The sequence below is a fragment of the Leucoraja erinacea genome, unplaced genomic scaffold, assembly GCF_028641065.1.
Source record: "Leucoraja erinacea ecotype New England unplaced genomic scaffold, Leri_hhj_1 Leri_1051S, whole genome shotgun sequence".
In the NCBI taxonomy this organism is placed as follows: Eukaryota; Metazoa; Chordata; class Chondrichthyes; order Rajiformes; family Rajidae; genus Leucoraja; species Leucoraja erinaceus.
In genome coordinates, this window is record NW_026575288.1 from 1 (window position 1) to 20000 (window position 20000).

Consider the following 20000-nt stretch of genomic DNA (forward strand, 5'->3'; position numbering starts at 1 on the left):
TGTATATGGCTGCGAGTATGCCTGTGTGTGTGTATTTGTGTGTGTGTGTATTTGTGTGTGAGTGAGTTTGTGTGTGAGTGAGTATGTGTGTGAGTATTTGTGTGTGTGTGAGTATTTGCGTGTGTGTGTGTGAGTATTTGCGTGTGTGTGTGTGAGTATTTGCGTGTGTGTGTGTGAGTATTTGTGTGCGTGTGTGGGGCTGTGTGTGTGTGTGTGTGTGTGTGTGTGAGTATTTGTGTGTGTGTGGGGCTGTGTGTGTGTGTGTGAGTATTTGTGTGTGTGTGGGGCTGTGTGTGTGTGTGTGTGTGAGTATTTGTGTGTGAATATTTGTGTGAGTATTTTTCCGTATGTGCATGTCTGAGTATTTATGAGTGCGTGTGTGTATTTGTGCGTGTGCCTGTAAGTATGTGTGCATGTGCGAGTATTTATGAGTGCGTGCATGTGTATTTGTGCGTGTGCCTGTAAGTATGTGTGCATGTGCGAGTATTTATGTGTGCGTGTGAGTATTTATACGTGTGTACATGTATCTGTGAACCGTATTACACTTGTTGATGGTGTTGTTGCTGGAAGATTCTGCCAGTCTCTGGGGGTAAAGGCAGGAATATAAACCTTCTGTCAATCTAGTGGTGTAGAATAACAGGGAGTGGAGGTGTTACACACTTTGGATCATGAGAGGAATAGATCGGGTAGATGCACAGAGTCTCTTGCCCAGAGGAGCGGAATCGAGGACCAGAGGGCCTGGGTTCAAGGTGAAGAGGAAAATATTTATTAGGAATCTGAGGGGTAACCTTTTCACACAGAGGGTGGTGGGTGTATGGAACAAGCTGCCAGAGGAGGTAGTTGAGGCCGGGACTATCCCATCGTTTAAGAAGCAGTTGGACAGGTACATGGATAGGACGGGTTTGGACGGATATGGACCAAGTGCGAGCAGGTAGGATTAGTGTAGCTGGGACATGTTGGCCGGTGTGGGCAAGTTGGGCCGAAGGGCCTGTTTCCACAATGTATCACTCGATAACTCTAATTGAAATATACTGGATGGATTCTCTCTGGTTTATCGCCAGGATAGAGTGGATGTGGAGAGGACATTTCCACTAGTGGGAGAGTCTAGGACCAGAGGGCACAGCCTCGGAATTAAAGGACGTTCCTTTAGAAAGGTACAACTGTCTGTAACTCATTATCAGCTTCCCACTGCCAACAACGGACCATTGTGGGCTCCATCTTTCCTTGATCATTTTTACTTTTTATACATTGACAATGGTGCAGGAGGAGGCCATTTGGCCCTTCGAGTCAGCACCGCCATTCAATGTGGCCATGGCTGATCATCCACAATCAGTACCCCGTTCCTGCCTTCTCCCCATATCCCCTGACTCCACTATGTTTAAGAGCCGTATCTAGCTCTCTCTTGAAAGTATCCAGAGAACCGGCCTCCACCGCTCTCTGAGGCAGAGAATTCCACAGACTCACAACTCTCTATGTGGAAAAAGTGTTTCCTCATCTCCATTCTAAATGGCCAACCCCTTATTCTTAAACTGTGTGTGGCCCCTGGTTCTGGACTCCCCCAACATCGGGAACATGTTTCCTGCCTCTAGCGTGTCCGAAACCCTTAGTAATCTTATATATTTCCCTCGTTTGTTCTAGATCTCAATATATCTCTCCCTCTCAATCCCATTCTCCTCCTCATAAACCCCGACACCCGTACTAATCAAAATATGCCAATCCCCGCCTTAAAAATATCCACTGACTTGGCCTCCACCGCCGTCTGTGGCAAAGATTTCCGCAGATTCACCACCCTCTGACTAAAGAAATTCCCCCTCATCCCTTTGTAAAGGTACGTCTTGGCTAGTTTACACCCCAGTGGTATGAACATTGGCTGATCATCCAACTCGGTATCCTGTACCTGCCTTCTCTCCATACCCCCTGATCCCTTTAGCCACAAGGGCCACATCTAACCCCCTCTTAAATATAGCCAATGAACTGTGGCCTCAACTACCTTCTGTGGCAGAGAATTCCACAGATTCACCACTCTCTGTGTGAAAAATCTTTTCCTCATCTCGGTCCTAAAAGATTTCCCCCTTATCCTTAAACTGTGTGTCACCCCTTGTTCTGGACTTCCCCAACATCGGGAACAATCTTCCTGCATCTAGCCTGTCCGACCCCTTAAGAATTTTGTAAGTTTCTATAAGATCCCCCCTCAATCTTCTAAATTCTAGCGAGTACAAGCCGAGTCTATCCAGTCTATCTTCATGTGAAAGTCCTGACATCCCAGGAATCAGTCTGGTGAACATTGACTTCTCTAACTTCAGGTGGCCCTTGCCCTCTCTCTTCATTCTCCCCCCCACCCCCCTGCCCCTTCCCAGTCCTCCCACTAGTCTCCCTTCCCCTGACATCAAACAGTCTGAAGGAGGGTCTCGACCCTTCTCTCCGTAGATGCTGCCCGTCCCGCTGAGTTACTCCAGCATTTTGTGTCTATGTTGGGACTTGCCTCACAGTTCAGGACCTTGGAGAGCTGCAGTTCCCAGTGGGAATGGGATAAACAGTAAACAGTGTGGAGCAGCTGGGTTGCCGTAGAAATATGTAGATGTTGGTTTAAAAACATAGAAAAATAGGTGCCGGAGGAGGCCAATCGGCCCTTCGAGCCAGCACCACCATTCAATATAATCACGGCTGATCATCCCCAATCAGTGCCCCGTTCCTGCCTTCTCCCCATATCCCTTGATTCTGTTACCCCAAGAGCTAAATCTAACTCTCTCTTGAAAACATCCAGTGAATTGGCCTCCACTGCCTTCTGTGGCAGAGAATAACACATAGACATAGAAACATAGAAAGCAGGAGGAGGCCATTCGGCCCTTCGAGCCAGCACCGCCATTCATTGTGATCATGGCTGATCGTCCCCTATCAATAACCCGTGCCTGCCTTCTCCCCATATTCCTTGACTCCACTAGTCCCTAGAGCTCTATCTAACTCTCTCTTAAACCCATCCAGTGACTTGGCCTCCACTGTCCTCTGTGGCAGGGAATTCCATAAATTCACAACTCTCTGGGTGAAAAAGTTTTTTCTCACCTCAATCTTAAATGGCCTCCCCTTTATTCTAAGACTGTGTGGCCCTGGTTCTGGACTGACCCAACATTGGGAACATTTTTCCTGCCTCTAGCTTGTCCGAAACCCTTTTATAATTTTATATGTTTCCATGAGATCCCTCTCATCCTTCTAAACCCCAGTCAATATAAGCCTAGGCTTTTCAATCTTTCCTCGTATGACAGTCCCGCCATCCCAGGGATCAATCCAGGGTTATTGATAGGGGATGATCAGCCATGATCACAATGAACGGTAGTGCAGGCTCGAATATCCAAATGGCCGCCTCCTGCACCTATTGTCTATGTTTCTAATTCTGCTGCTATAACTTAAGATCTTATGAACATTTAGTTTCACCAATGTCTCTCTGTTGCTGGTACGTACTGATCTAGGCATCATTCTGGTAAAAATGAATTCCAAAGTTCAAAGTAATCTTCCACCCTGGATGCTTTGTGTTTGCTAGATCATTGGAGGGACTAAAACAGGAGGCTCACGTAATCACAGTGATACAGTGTGGAAACAGGCCCTTCAGCCCAACATGCCCACACCGGCCAACATGTCCCAGCTACACTAGTCATAGAGTGATACAATGTGGAAACAGGCCCTTCAGCCCAACTAGCCCACACCGGCCAACATGTCCCAGCTACACTAGTCATAGAGTGATACAATGTGGAAACAGGCCCTTCAGCCCAACTTGCCCACACCGGCCAACATGACCCAGCTACACTAGTCCCATCTCCCTGCAATTGGTCCATATCCCTCCAAACCTGTCTTATCCATGTACCTGTCCAAATGTCTCTCAAACGTAACCAGTCTCAACTACCTCCTCTGGCAGCTCATTCCATACACCCACCACCCTTTGTGTGTGTGTGTAAAAAAAAAAGCTTCCCCTTGGGTTGCTATTAAATCTTTTCCACTTCACCTTAAACATGTGTCTGGTCCTCGATTCACCGACTCTGGGTAAAAGACTCTACCCGATCTATTCCACTCATGATTTTGTATATCTCTATAAGATCTCCCCTCATCCTCCTGGAATAGAGACCCAGCCTTTGGTATTAGTGTATTATCACGTGTATCGAGGTACAGTGAAAAGCTTTTGTTGCGTGCTATCCAGTCACCGGAAAGACAAGACATGATTACAATCGAGCCGTTTACAGTGTACACATACATGATCGGTACAGATAGATGATATATAAGTGACACATGATGCATATTACATCATAGTTATACATCACGGTATAACCGTGCATAGTTCCTTGAAGGTGGAATCTCATATAGATAGGGTGGTAAAGAAAGCTTTTGGTATGCTAGCCTTTATAAATCAGAGCATTGAGTATAGAAGCTGGGATGTAATGTTAAAATTGTACAAGGCATTGGTGAGACCAAATCTGGAGTATGGTGTACAATTTTGGTCGCCAAATTATAGGAAGGATGTCAACAAAATAGAGAGAGTACAGAGGAGATTTACTAGAATGTTGCCTGGGTTTCAACAACTAAGTTACAGAGATAGGTTGAATAAGTTAGGTCTTTATTCTCTGGAGCGCAGAAGGTTAAGGGGGGACCTGATAGAGGTCTTTAAAATGATGAGAGGGATAGACCGAGTTGATGTGGACAAGCTTTTCCCTTTGAGAATAGGGAAGATTCAAACAAGAGGACATGACTTCAGAATTAAGGGACAGAAGTTTAGGGGTAATATGAGGGGGAACTTCTTTACGCAGAGAGTGGTGGCGGTGTGGAATGAGCTCCCAGTGGAAGTGGTGGAGGCAGGTTCATTGGTATCATTTAAAAATAAATTGGATAGGCATATGGATGAGAAGGGAATGGAGGGATATGGTACGAGTGCAGGCAGGTGGGACTAAGGGGAAAAAAAATTTGTTCGGCATGGACTTGTAGGGCCGAGATGGCCTGCTTCCGTGCTGTAATTGTTATATGGTTATATGGTTATAGTTACATAGCCTACTCAACCTCTCCCGATAGCTCACACCTCTAGTCCTGGCAACATCCTCATAAATCTTATTTCATAGCAAAAGGATTTGAGTATAGGAGCAGGGAGGTTCTACTGCAGTTGTACAAGATACAAGATACAAGATACAATTTAATTGTCATTTGGACCCCTTGAGGTCCAAATGAAATGCCGTTTCTGCAGCCATACATTACAAACAAATAGACCCAAGACACAACATAATTTACATAAACATCCATCACATTGCGGTGGAGGGAGGCCAAATAAACATTCCTCTCCCCTGCACTCCTCCCCCCCCCCCCGATGTCAGAGTCAGAGTCAAAGCCCCCGGCTGGCGATGGCGATTGTCCCGCGGCCATTAAAGCCATGCCGGGTGGTGCGAGGTCGCACACCGGGTCTTGGTGTTAGAGCCCCCGGCGTGCCCTCGCAGAGTCCCGCGGCCATTCCAAGCCGCGCGGGGCGGTGATGTCAGACCCCGCTCCAGGAGCTCTTCGACCCCGCAACTCGGGCGGGAGAAGTCGCCGTTGCAGGAGCCCTGAAAAGCGGTCTCCTTCCAGGGACCTGCGGGCTCCCGGTGCCGCCGTCCACCAAACCTGCAGTTGAAGCCTCCGACTCTCCGGTCGGGCCGCAGCAGCAGCAGCAGCAGCGCTCCACCACCGCTCCACCCGCTCCGGACTCGGCCAGCCCCTCGACGGTGATGGTGAGTCGTCGGCACCAGAGTCCCCGGTCTCTTCCTGTTGGAGGCCGCTCCTCATTGCAGCCCCAACGATAACGGAGACCCGACGAAAAAAGGTCGGGTCTCCCGTGCAGGGAGAGATTTAAAAGTCCCACCTCACCCCCACCCCCCACACACACACACTCCCCAACAAAAAATAACAAAAACTACATAAAAACATAGACAGAAAATAATAAAACGCGGACAGACTGCAGAGGCCGCTGCTGACCACAGTCGCGCCGCCCACCGGATACCACAACAGGGTCTTGGTGAGACCACACCTGGAGTATTGCGTACAGTTTTGGTCTCCTAATCTGAGGAAAGACATTCTTGCCATAGAGGGAGTACAGAGAAGGTTCACCAGACTGATTCCTGGGATGGCAGGCCTTTATATGAAGAAAGACTGGATAGACTCGGCTTGTACTCGCTAGAATTTAGTAGATTGAGGGGGGATCTTATAGAAACATACACAATTCTTAAGGGGTTGGACAGGCTAGATGCAGGAAGATTGTTCCCGATGTTGGGGAAGTCCAGAACTAGAGGTCACAGTTTAAGGATAAGGGGGAAATCTTTTAGGACCGAGATGAGGAAAAACATTTTTCACACAGAGAGTGGTGAATCTGTGGAATTCTCTGCCACAGAAGGTAGTTGAGGCCACAGTTCATTGGCTATATTTAAGAGGGAGTTAGATGTGGCCCTTGTGGCTAAAGGGATCAGGGGGTATGGAGAGAAGGCAGGTACAGGATACTGAGTTGGATGATCAGCCATGATCATATTGAATGGGCTGAATGGCCTACTCCTGCACCTATTTTCTATGTTTCTATGTTTCTCTTTACCCTTTCCAGCTTGACAATATCTTTCCTATAACATGGTTCCTTTTTTGCATACCTTTCATTCACTTGTTCTATATTTCTCTACATCACTCTCTATATCTCTCCTTTCCCCTGACTCTCAATCTGAAGAAGGGTCTCGACCCGAAATGCCTCCTAGTTGTGGTAGGATGATCCAGTTGCCTGATAACAGCTGGGAAGAAACTGTCCCTGAATCTGGAGGTGTGCGTTCGTTTTCACACTTCTGCACCTCTTGCCTGATGGAAGAGGGGGTGAGACTGGTCCTTGATGATGCTGCTGGCCTTGCCGAGGCAGCGTGAGGTGTAGATGGAGTCGATGGAAGGGAGATTGGTTTGTGCGATGGTCTGGGCTGCGTCCACAATTCCCTGCAATTTCTTGCTGTCTTGGATGGAGCTATTCCCAAACCAAGCCGCGTTGCACCCCGACAAAACGCTTTCCATGGTACATCTGTAGACATTGGTGCGAGTTATTGGGAGACATGCCGAACTTCCTAGGCCTTTAAGACTGAGATGAGAAAAAACGTTCCCACCCAGAGAATTGTGAATTTGTGGAATTCCGTGCCACAGAGGGCAGTGGAGGCTAAGTCACTGGATGGATTTAAGAGAGAGTTAAATAGAGCTAGTGGAGTCAAGGGATATGGGGAGAAGGCAGGCACGGGTTATTGATTGGGGACGATCAGCCATGATCACAATGAATGGCGGTGCTGGCTCGAAGGGCCGAATGGCATCCTCCTGCACCTATTGTCTATGTTTCTAAGGAATTAGTTTTTGATCTAGTATTTAACCACTGGTTCATCCTTTTAATTATGGGAGTAACATATTATCTCCATTTCATGAAAGAAGAATTACATGTGGAGTCTCAGTCTATCTAACCAGTATATCGTTATCGAGAGATTTGTTTAATTTAATATTGCTTGATTGATTTTTTTTGTTTCTTCAATTCTCCCTATCCAATATTTCTTCATCTCCTTATTTCTTGTTCTGTTCCCCGTCTGATTTGGTTTGGGTTTGGTTTCGAGATACAGCGCGGAAACAGGCCCTTCGGCCCACTGGGTCCGCTCCGACCGGCGATCCCCGCACACTAACGCCCCTGTCCCACTTAGGAAACCTGAACGGAAACCTCTGGACACTTTGCGCCCCACCCAAGGTTTCCGTGTGGTTCCCAGAGGTTGCAGGTGGTTGCTGGAGGTTACAGGCAGTGGAAGCAGGTAGGGAGACTGACAAAAACCTCCGGGAACCGCACGGGAACCTTGGGTGGGGCGCAAAGTCTCCAGAGGTTTCCGTTCAGGTTTCCTAAGTGGGACAGGGGCATTACACTATCCTGCACACACTAGCGGCAATTTACACACATTTTTACACCAAGCCAATTAACCTGCAAACCTGTACGCCTTTGGAGTGTGGGCTTTCTCAAGTGGAAAAGTAAGAGAGACAAACATGCCCAGGCGTGTCTCCATGATGTATATTGAGACGATGACCGATGCCTTTGAAATGTCTTGTCTTGAAAGCACCAACTGATAAGATGCCTCTGAAATGTGTCCACTAATTAATAAGGGACATGCGCAGACTGGTCCTGTGGTGATGTGTATTGGCTGCATCTTGTGGACATGACTAACATCTTTGGAATATGATTAAGTGACACACACACACACACACACACACACACACACACACACACACACACACACACACACACACACACAAAAACACCATGCGAATCTTTGTTCATTGAAGAATTGGTGCGGCGAAGTCGTGTCTGTTGCCTACTTGACTGTGGTATCCCTGACACTTCCCCCGGCTGATGATCAGTAAAGCTTGAGTTGGTTTACCTAACGTTACATAGATACATAGAAAATAGGTGCAGGAGGAGGCCATTCGGCCCTTCGAGCTAGCACCGCCATTCATAGAAACATAGAAACATAGAAAATACATGCAGGAGGAGGCCATTCAGCCCTACGAGCCTCACCGCCATTCACAGAAACATAGAAAATAGGTGCAGGAGGAGGCCATTCGGCCCTTCGAGCCAGCACCGCCATTCATAGAAACATAGAAAATAGGTGCAGGAGGAGGCCATTCGGCCCTTCGAGCCAGCACCGCCATTCATTGTGATCATGACTGATCGTCCCCAATCAATAACCCGTGCCTGCCTTCTCCCCATATCCCTTGACTCCACTAGCCCCTAGAGCTCTATCTAACTCTCTCTTAAATCCATCCAGTGATTTGTCCTCCACTGCCCTCTGTGGCAGGGAATTCCACAAATTCACAACTCTCTGGGGGTGAAAAGGCTTTTCCTCACCTCAGTCTTAAATGACCTCCCCTTTATCTTGGGTTTAAACCAGCATCTGCAGTTCCTTCCTGCATAACTTGAGTTGGATTGGTAATTGGCTGTGTAGCTGTGGGTGTACAAGGAGGAGAGAATGGGGGCTGAGAAGGCATCCTTGCGGAACAGGGCGGCATGGTGGCGCAGCGGTAGAGACGCTGCCCCTCGCAGCGCCAGAGACCCGGGTTCGATCCCGACTACGGGCGCTGCCCGTACCTTCTCCCCGAGACCAGCGCGGGTTTTCTCCGAGATCTTCGGTTTCCTCCCACACTCCAAAGACGTGCGAGTTTGTAGGTTAATTGGCTTGGTGTAAGTGTAAAGTGTCCCTAGTGTGTGTAGGATGGCGTTAAGGGCCTGTCGCACTGGGGCATCATTTGCGCATCATTTACGCTGGGACGCCGCGCGCGACCGTGCATCGCTGCTGACATCACCACGCGCGCATTGCGTGCGTATGGTGCGTGGTGATGTCGGCAGTGACACGTAGTCACGTGCGGCGTGCCGGTATTGAGGGACACACCAAATCTTCACACGCCTCCTACGCGGCGCGCAAATAGAAACATAGACAACAGGTGCAGGAGTAGAGGCCATTCGGCCCTTCGAGCCTGCAGCGCCATTCAATATGATCATGGCTGATCATCCAACTCAGTATCCCATACCTGCCTTCTCTCCATACCCCCTGATCCCTTTAGCCACAGGGGCCACATCTAACTCCCTCTTAAATATAGCCAATGAACTGTGGCCTCAACCACCTTCTGTGGCAGAGAGTTTCAGAGATTCACCACTCTCTGTGTGAAAAATGTTTTCCTCATCTCGGTTGTAAAAGATTTCCCCCTTATCCTTAAACTGTGTGACCCCTTGTTCTGGACTTCCCCAACATCAGGAATAATCTTCCTGCATCTAGTCTGTCCAACCCCTTAAGAATTTTGTAAGTTTCTGTAAGATCCCCCCCTCAATCTTCCGAATTCTAGCGAGTACAAGCCGAGTCTATCCAGTCTTTCTTCATATGAAAGTCCTGCCATCCCAGGAATCAGTCTGGTGAACCTTCTCTGTACTCCCTCTATGGCAACAAAATGAGGCCCAACTGCAACAGGCCCTATAGTGAGCGGGGATCGCTGGCCGGCGCGGACCCGGTGGGCCGAAGGGCCTGTTTCCGTGCTGTATCTCTAAACTAAACCAAACCAGTGTAGAGGATGATTTGTCCCCTCTCCTCACTAGATTGTAGGGACACAAAAAAGCTGGAGAAACTCAGCGGGTGCAGCAGCATCTATGGAGCGAAGGAAATAGGTTTCGGGCTGAAACCCTTCTTCTGAAGACAAAACGTTGCCTTTTTCCTTCGCTCCATAGATGCTGCTGCACCCGCTGAGTTTCTCCAGCTTGTTGGTGTACCTTCACATTTCCAGCATCTGCAGTTCCTTCTCAAACACTCACTAGATTGTGCCCTGTTTAACTTGCCCAGGGAAAAAGAAGTGTCTGCTTCAGACAAAACCTCCAAGCCTTGTGTGAAGAGTCTCTTCAGACTCTCAAAGATACTTAGCCACACAGTGAACAATGCTCATGAGAATGTATACAAGTCCCTGCTTGGCTGTAAGATAATTTGGGAGAGCTCTTCACACTCGCAGTGCAGGGAGGGCCATTTATGTTCGTAGGTTCCAGGAGCAGAATTAGGCCACTCGGCCCATCGATTTTCAGTTTAGATTTTCAGTTCAGGGGTCACACAGTTTAAGGATAAGGGGGGAAATCTTTTAGGACCGAGATGAGGAAAACATTTTTCACACGGAGAGTGGTGAATCTGTGGAATTCTCTGCCACAGAAGGTAGTTGAGGTCACAGTTCATTGGCTATATTTAAGAGGGAGTTAGATTTGGCCCTTGTGGCTAAAGGGATCAGGGGGTATGGAGAGAAGGCAGGTACAGGATACTGAGTTGGATGATCAGCCATGATCATATTGATGGGCCGAATGATGTTTTTACGTTTTCTATTAGAGATACAGCGCGGAAACAGGCCCTTCGGCCCACCAAGTCCGTACCGACCAGCGATCCCCGCACACTAACACTATCCTATACCCACCAGGGACAATTTTGTTAAAACAGTTACACCAAGGCAATTGACCTACAAACCCGCACGTCTTTGTAGTGTGGGAGGAAATCAGAGATCTCAGAGGAAAACCCACGGGGAGAACGTGCAAACTCCGTACAGACAGCGCCCATAGTCGGGATTGAACCGGGGTCTCCGGCACAGCCACTGGAGCGATGGGGGGCAACGCTTAAAGGGGATGTGCGGGGCAAGTTCTATTTGGGTGCTTGGAATGGGAGGCGGATACGATCGTGGCGTTTGAGGCTTTTTGATAGGCACGTAGATATGGATCACGAGCAGGCTGGTAGGAGTTGGTCTTGGCATCAGGGCTAGCACCGATACTGTGGGCTGAAGGGCCTGTTCATGTGCTGTGCTCTGCTGTTCTATGTTCACCCTTGGGGGGAAGGCTGCTGATCCAAGCCTTGCGTCACTTTGTATCCGTGGCAATAGATTTCTTCATTCATAACTATACCAGGTCTCCCCTCCACCTCTGGAGCTCCAGTGGACACAATGACTTTGAGTCCATGAGTCTAAGTAGCTGTTAGAAGCTGATAATGTCACGGTAGGAACAGCACGCCCCCACCGTAGTTCATTGTCAGTCGACAAAAATGCTGGAGAAACTCAGCGGGTGAGGCAGCATCTGTGGAGAGAAGGATGTAGGTGACGTTTCGGGCCAAAACCCTTCTTCAGACTGATGTGAGGGTGGGGTGGGGGATGGGGAGAAGAAAGGAGATAGCAAGAGGTGGAGCCAGTGGGCTGAGGGAGAACTGGGAAGGGGAGGAGAAAGCAGGGACTACCTGAAATTAGAGAAGTCAATGTTCATACCGCTGGGGTGCAGACTGCTCGAGTTGGTTTACCCAACGTTACATGGATACACAGAAACATAGACAATAGGTGCAGGAGGAGGGCATTCGGCCCTTTGAGCCAGCACCGCCATTCATAGAAACATGGAAACATAGACAATAGGTGCAGGAGGAGGCCATTTGGCCCTTCGAGCCTGCACTGCCATTCATTGTGATCATGTCTGATCGTCCACTATCAATAACCCGTGCCTGCCTTCTCCCCATTTCCCTTGACTCCACTAGCCCCTAGAGCTCTATCTAACTCTCTCTTAAATCCATCCAGTGACTTGGCCTCCACTGCCCTCTGTGGCAGGGAATTCCACAAATTCACAACTCTCTGGGGGTGAAAAAGTTTATTTCTCACCTCAGTCTTAAATACCTCCCCTTTATTCTAAGACTGTGGCCCCTGGTTCTGGACTCGCCCAACATTGGGAACATTTTTCCTGCATCTAGCTTGTCCAGTCCTTTTATAATTGTATATGTTTCTATAAGATTTCCCCTCATCCTTCTAAACTCCAGTGAATACAAGCCTAGTCTTTTCAATCTTTCCTCATATGACAGTCCCGCCATCCCAGGGATCAATCTCGTGAACCTACGCTGCACTGCCTCAATCACAAGGATGTCCTTCCTCAAAACTCTGGTGGAGCACCAGAGGTTGATGAGAAACCTGATAAGACGTCTATGAAAATAGACGTCTTACCTGGGTGAAAAAGTTTTTTCTCACCTCAGTCTTAAATGGCCTCCCCTTTATTCTAAGACTGTGTGTGGCCCCTGGTTCTGGAGACTGGGGCCCCTGGTTCTGGAATATGAGGTGCTGCTCCTCCAATTTCCGGTGGGACTCGCTTGATTGTCACGTGTACCGAGGTACAGTGAAAAGCTTTTGTTGCGTGCTAACCAGTCAGCGGAAAGACAATACACGATTACAATCGAGCCGTCCACAGTGCACAGATACAGGATAAAAAGGGAATAAGGTTTAGTGCAAGGTAAAGCCAGCAAAGTCCGATCAAGGATAGTCTGAGGGTCACCAAAGAGGGAGCTGGTATTTCAGAATTCAAGGACGTTCTTTTAGGAAGGAGCTAGGGAGGAAATTCTTTAATCAGCGGGTGGTGAATCTGTGGGATTCTTTGCCACAGAAGGCTGTGGAGGCCACAAATCAGTGGATACTTTTAAGGCAGAGATAGACAGATTCTTGATTAGACAATAGACAATAGGTGCAGGAGTAGGCCATTCGGCCCTTCCAGCCATTCAATGTGATCATGGCTGATCATCCCCAATCAGTACCCCATTCCTGCCTTCTCCCCTATTTTTAAGAGCCCTATCTAGCTCTCTCTTGAAAGCATCCAGAGAACCGGCCTCCACCGCCCTCTGAGGCAGAGAATTCCACAGACTCACAATACTCTCTGTGAGGAAAAAGTGTTTCGTCGTCTCTGTTCTAAATGGCTTACTCCTTATTCTTAAACTGTGTGTGTGTGTGTGTGTGGCCCCTGGTTCTGGACTCCCCCAACACCGGGGACATGTTTCCTGCCTCTAGCCGTGTCCGAAACCCTTAATAATCTTACACGTTTCAATGAGATACCCTCTCATCCTTCTAAACTCCAGAGTGTACAAGCCCAGTTGATTCGTGTGGGTGTCGGGGGTTATGGGGAGAAGGCAGGCGAATGGGGTTAGGGGGGAGAGATAGAACAGCCATGATTCATTGTCGGAGTAGAGTTGATGGGCCGAATGGCCTAATCCTACTATCACTTTTCATCTTATGAAGACACACATGTTTTTAGAGATACAGCGCAGATAAAACTGGCGTTCAGCTCTGCTCCCTGGTTGTGGTGGGATGATTCTATGCAGTACTGTTTGTATTTACATGAGAGGCTTTAATATAGAAACATAGACAATAGGTGCAGGAGTAGAGGCCATTCGGAGCTTCGAGCCTGCACCGCCATTCAATATGATCATGGCTGATCATCCAACTCAGTATCCTGTACCTGCCTTCTCTCCATACCCCCTGATCCCTTTAGCCACAAGGGCCACATCTAACTCCCTCTTAAATATACAGGCCTCAACTACCTTCTGTGACAGAGAATTCCACAGATTCACCACTCTCTGTGTGTGAAAAAAAAATGTTTTCCTCATCTCGGTCCTGAAATACTTCCCTCTTATCCATAAACTGTGTAACCCCTTGTTCTGGACTTCCCCAACATCGGGAACAATCTTCCTGCATCTAGCCTGTCCAACCCCTTAGGAATTTTGTAAGTTTCTTTAAGATCCCCCCCTCAATCTTCTAAATTCTAGCGAGTACAAGCCGAGTCTATCCAGTCTTTCTTCATATGAAAGTCCTGACATCCCAGGAATCAGTCTGGTGAACCTTCTCTGTATTCCCTCTATGGCAAGAATGTCTTTCCTCAGATTTGGAGACCAAAACTGTACGCAATACTCCAGGTGTGGTCTCACCAAGACCCTGTACAACTGCAGTAGAACCTCCCTGCTCCTGTACTCAAATCCTTTTGCTATGAAAGGCCATGACCCACACCCCCTGCCTGCCTGCCTGCAGTGATCGCTGGTTGGATGCTGTGAGAGACAGCGGGCAGGGCGGAGAGCGACAGGCTTTGATTTACGAGCCACCGCGCCTAATGTGTTCACATCTGTCAGGCTGAACAGCGGGGACAGAGAGATCAAAGGCCCATACACACACTGTACACAACACGGCCACTGAGAACTGGGCAGGGACCAGGATACAGAGGGGTGGGGAGAGGCACAGAGCAGAGGGGAGGGGAGAGAGAGACGGGTGGGGAGAGGGTACAGAGTGGTGAAGAGAGGTGCGTGGAGGAGAGGGAGAGAGGGGAGGGAGTGAGGGTGTGTTGGGGAGAGAGAGAGGGTGGGGAGGAGGAGAGAGGGGGGTGGGGAGAGAGAGGGGGTGGGGAAGTGGGGAGGGGGAGGGGGGGTGGGGGAGAGAGAGGGGGGGTGGGGGAGAGAGGGGGTGGGGGGAGGAGAGGGGGTTGAGGGCAACGTGAGATCAAAGTGCAAAATACACTACAAAGCCACTGAGAAGACAGGGGCAGGGAGAGGATACACAGAGGGGAGAGGTGGTGGGGAGGAGGAGAGGGGAGGGGTGGGGTGGAGAGGGGGAAGAGGGGTGAGGGGGATGGGTGGGGGGGGGTGGAGAGAGGGGTGGGTGGGGGGAGGAGAGGGGTGTGGAAAGAGGTGGGGTGTGGGGAGAGCGGGTGTGGAGAGAGAGAGAGGGGGAGGAGGAGGGGGGGATGGGGGGGGTGGGGAGGAGGAGGGGGTGGAAGAGGAGAGGTGAGGTGAGGAGAGGTGGAAGAGGAGAGGAGAGGTGAGGGGGGGTGGGGAGGAGAGGCATTGCTGAGGCAGCATGATGTATAATTGGAGTCAATAGCTGGTGCGATGGTCGGGGCTGCGTCTGCAATTCTCTGTGATCTCACACGGTCTTGTATGGAGCTGTTCCCAAACCAGGCATCCCCGATACAATGCTTTCCACGGCGCAAGTGTAGACGTTGGTGGGAGTTGTTGTGGACGTGCCGAACCTCCTGAGCCTTGTAAAACCCCTGTCCCACTGTACGAGTTCATCCCACGATTTCCCCCGACTTTGCCCCGATTCCAACTCGGACATTTACGGTAATGGCCACTCGTCGGTACTCGGGGCTCTCGTGGACATTTTTCAAAGTTGAAAAATCTTCACCAGTCTTCCCGAGCTTACCCGCCATTAGCGAGTCTTCCCGAGTACCTGCCGTTAGCGTTACGAGCCGCTAAGTGACGTCCCCGAGCTCCGACGTACACGCTACGTTCATTCCCCGTGCTCACCACGAGTTTGATTTTTTTAAACTCGGGAGAGAGAACTTGGAATGAACTCGTACCGTGGGACAGGGCCATAAGGATCTAAACCCAATCTAAAACACAGTTAGTTAGGGAGCTGTCTAATCGGAACATGAGTTGGAAGGAACTGCAGATGCTGTTTTAAACCGAAGATAGGCACAAAGTGCTGGAGTGACTCACTGGTGGTGCAGCGGTAGAGTTGCTGCCTCACAGCGCCAGAGACCCGGGTTCGATCCCGACTACGGGCGCTGTCTGTACAGAGTTTGTACGTTCTCCCCGTGACCTCGTGGGTTTTCTCCGGGTGCTCCGGTTTCCTTCAACACCAAAGCTGTACAGGTTTGTAGGCTAATTGGCTCGGCATCAATGTAAACTTGTCCCTAGTGTGTGTAGGATGGTGTTAATGTGAGGGGATCGCTGGTCGGTGCAGACTTGATGTTTGAGCACTGTCTCTAGATACATAGAAACATAGACAATAGGTGCAGGAGTAGAGGCCACTCGGCCCTTCGAGCCTGCACCACCATTCAATATGATCATGGCTGATCATCCAACTCAGTATCCTGTACCTGCCTTCTCTCCATACCCCCTGATCCCTTTAGCCCCAAGGGCCACATCTAACTCCCTCTTAAATATAGCCAATGAACTGTGGCCTCAACTACCTTCTGTGGCAGAGAATTCCACAGATTCACCACTCTCTGTGTGAAAAATGATTTTCTCATCTCGGTTCTAAATGACTTTCCCCTTTATCCTTAAACTGTGACCCCTTGTTCTGGACTTCCCCAACATCGGGAACAATCTTCCTGCATCTAGCCTGTCCAAACCCCTTAAGAATTTTGTAAGTTTCTATAAGATCCCCCCTCAATCTTCTAAATTCTAGCGAGTACAAGCCGAGTCTATCCAGTCTTTCTTGGCAGAAGAACCCAGATTATAGACACAAAACGCAATACTCCAGGTGTGGAGTAACTCAGCGGGTCAGGCAGCATCTCTGGAGAAAAGGGATTGGTGACTCTTCCGTGTCTGAAGAATGCAATCCCTTTTCTCCAGAGATGCTGCCTGTCCCGCTGAGTTCAGTTTGGTTTAGAGATACAGCACGGAAACAGGCCCTTCAGCCCATTGGGTCCGCGCCGACCAGCAATCCCCGCACATTCGGGACATTTTATCATTTATACCAAGCCAATGAACCCACAAACCCGCGGGTCTTCCGAGTGTGGGAGGAAATCAAAGATCTCGGAGAAAACCCACGCAGGGAGAACGTGCAAACTCCGTACTGACAGCACCCGTGGTCGGGACCGAACCTGGGTCAGCGGCGCTGTGAGGCAGAAACTCTACCGCTGCGCCACTCACTCCAGCTTTTTGTGTCTATAATCTGAAAATGGATTTGACACCGGCTTGCCGAGCTGCACTGAAGCTACCAGGAGGCCCACAGAGAGCTGAGTCAGCACAATACAGTCAGGTTAATCCCCATCTGTCTTAGCTGTGTCTCAGTCGCAAGCTTTCTTGCATTAAGGTCCAACTGTGCTATAGACAACAGGCTTCCAGCCAGCACCACCATTCAATGTGATCATGGCTGATCATCCCCAATCAGTACCCCGTTCCTGCCTTCTCCCCATATCCCCTGACTCCGCTATCTTTAACAACCCTATCTAGCTCTCTCTTGAAAGCATCCAGAGAACCGGCCTCCACTGCCCTCTGAGGCAGAGAATTCCACAGACTCACAACTTAAGGGGTTGGACAGACTAGATGCAGGAAGATTGTTCCTGATGTTGGGGAAGTCCTGAACAAGGGGTCACAGCTTAAGGATAAGGGGGAAATCTTTTAGGACCGAGATGAGGAAAATATTTTTTTACACAGAGAGTGGTGAATCTGTGGAATTCTCTGCCACAGAAGGTAGTTGAGGCCACAGTTCATTGGCTATATTTAAGAGGGAGTTAGATGTGGCCCTTGTGGCTAAAAGGATCAGGGGGTATGGAGAGAAGGCAGGGATGGGATACTGAGTTGGATGATCAGCCATGATCATATGGAATGGCGGTGCAGGCTCGAAGGGCCGAATGGCCTACTCCTGCACCTTTCTATATTTCTACAACCCTGTGTTTCCTCAACTCCGTTCTAAATGGCTTACCCCTTATTCTTAAACTGTGTGTGTGGCCCCTGATTCTGGACTCCCCCAACATTGGGAACATGTTTCCTGCCTCTAGCGTGTCCAAACCCTTAATAATCTTATATGTTTCAATAAGAACTCCTCTCATCCTTCTAAACTCCAGAGTATACAAGCCCAGCCAGAGTCTAGGAGAAGGCAGGAGAATGGGTTTGAGAGGGAGAGATAGATCAGCCATGGTGTAGTGGTAAAGGTGGCGCAGCGTTAGAGTTGCTGCCACACAGCGCCGGAGACCCGGGTTCGAACCCGACTACGGGTGCTGTCTGTACGGAGTTTGCACGTTCTCCCCGTGACCTGCGTGGGTTTTCTCCAGGTGCTCCGGTTTCCTCCCACACTCCAAAGACCTGCGGGTTTGTTGGTCAATTGGCTTCGGTGTCAATGTTTTTAAAAATGGGAGAGGGGAGAAGAGGGAGTGGCCGGGGGTGAGACTGGTCCTTGATGATGCTGCTGGCCTTGCCCAGGCAGCGAGAGGTGTAGATGGAGTCGATGGAAGGGAGGTCGGTTTGTGCGATGGTCTGGGCTGCGTCCACAATTCCCTGCAATTTGTTACGGCCCTGGATGGAGCTGTTCCCAAACCAATGTTTTTACACAAACGGTGGAAGGTTCATTGAACGAGCTGCCGGAGGAGGAGGTGGTTGTGACAGGGGTGGCACGCTGGCATGGCAGTACAGTTGGAAGGATCTCAGCCCCAAACATCACCCATTCCTTCTCTCCAGAGATGCTGCCCGTCCCGCTCAGTTACTCCAGCTTTTAGTCTGTCTATCTGCGTTAGAGTTGCTGCCTTACATAGAAACATAGACAATAGGTGCAGGAGTAGGCCATTCGGCCCATCGAGCCTGCACCGCCATTCAATATGATCATGGCTGATCATCCAACTCGGTATCCTGTACCTGCCTTCTCTCCATACCCCCTGATCCCTTTAGCCACAAGGGCCACATCTAACTCCCTCTTAAATATAGCCAATGAACTGTGGCCTCAACTACCTTCTGCGGCAGAGAATTCCACAGATTCACCACTCTCTGTGTGAATTAAAAAAAAATGTTTTTCTCATCTCGGTCCTAAAAGATTTCCCCCTTATCCTTAAACTGTGTAACCCCTTGTTCTCAACATCGGGAATAATCTTCCTACATCTAGCCTGTCCAACCCCTTAAGAATTTTGTAAGTTTCTATAAGATCCCCCCTCAATCTTCTAAATTCTAGCGAGTACAAGCCGAGTCTATCCAGTCTTTCTTCATATGAAAGTCCTGACATCCCAGGAATCAGTCTGGTGAACCTTCTCTGTACTCCCTCTATGGCAAGAATGTCTTTCCTCAGATTAGGAGACCAAAACTGTACGCAATACTCCAGGTGTGGTCTCACCAAGACCCTGTACAACTGCAGTAGAACCTCCCTGCTCTTATACTCAAATCCTTTTGCTATGAAGGCTAACATACCATTCGCTTCCTTCACTGCCTGCTGCACCTGCATGCCTACCTTCAATGACTGGTGCACCATGACGGAGTTTGCACCATCTCCCCGTGACTGCGTTTGGTTTCTTCCCATACCCCAAAGACGTACAGGTTTGTAGGTTAATCGGCTTTGGTTAACAAAAATAGTCAAAGATCCCCAGTGTGTGTAGGATGGTGTTAGTGTGTTGGGGTGATTGCTGGTCGGTGCGGACATGATGGGCCGAAGGGCCTGTTTCCACGCTGTTTCCCGAAAGTCTAATGTAAAAGTACTATCACAATGTTTAAAAAAGTTAGACAGGTACATGGATAGGACAGGTTTGCAGGGATATGGGCCAAACGCAGGCAGGTGGGACTAGTGTAGATGGGACATGTTGGCCGGTGTGGGCAAGTTGGGCCGAAGGGCCTGTTTCCACACTGTATCACTCTATGACTAGTGTAGCTGGGATATGTTGGCCGGTGTGGGCAAGTTGGGCCGTTTATTTACAGGTAAAATGACAACATAAGGATGAGAGGGGATCTTATTGAAACATATAAGATTATTAAGGGTTTGGACACGCTAGAGGCAGGAAACATGTTCCCAATGTTGGGGGAGTCCAGAACACAGTTTAAGAATATGGGGTAAGCCATTTAGAACGGAGACGAGGAAACACTTTTTCACACAGAGAGTTGTGAGTCTGTGGAATTCTCTGCCTCAGAGGGCGGTGGAGGCCGGTTCACTGGATGCTTTCAAGAGAGAGCTAGATA

At 49.3% G+C, this 20000-nt stretch overlaps 1 protein-coding gene across 1 annotated transcript in view; it reads left to right on the forward strand.

The window, feature by feature from the left end:
* Nucleotides 1-999: 999 nt before the first annotated feature.
* LOC129715186 (gamma-aminobutyric acid type B receptor subunit 1-like) overlaps nucleotides 1000-20000 on the forward strand; it is a gene marked incomplete at its 3' end in the record, with an annotated part of 39845 nt that continues 20844 nt past the window's right edge. The window contains exon 1 of the mRNA XM_055665051.1: nucleotides 1000-1154. The remainder of the gene's footprint in view (nucleotides 1155-20000) is intronic.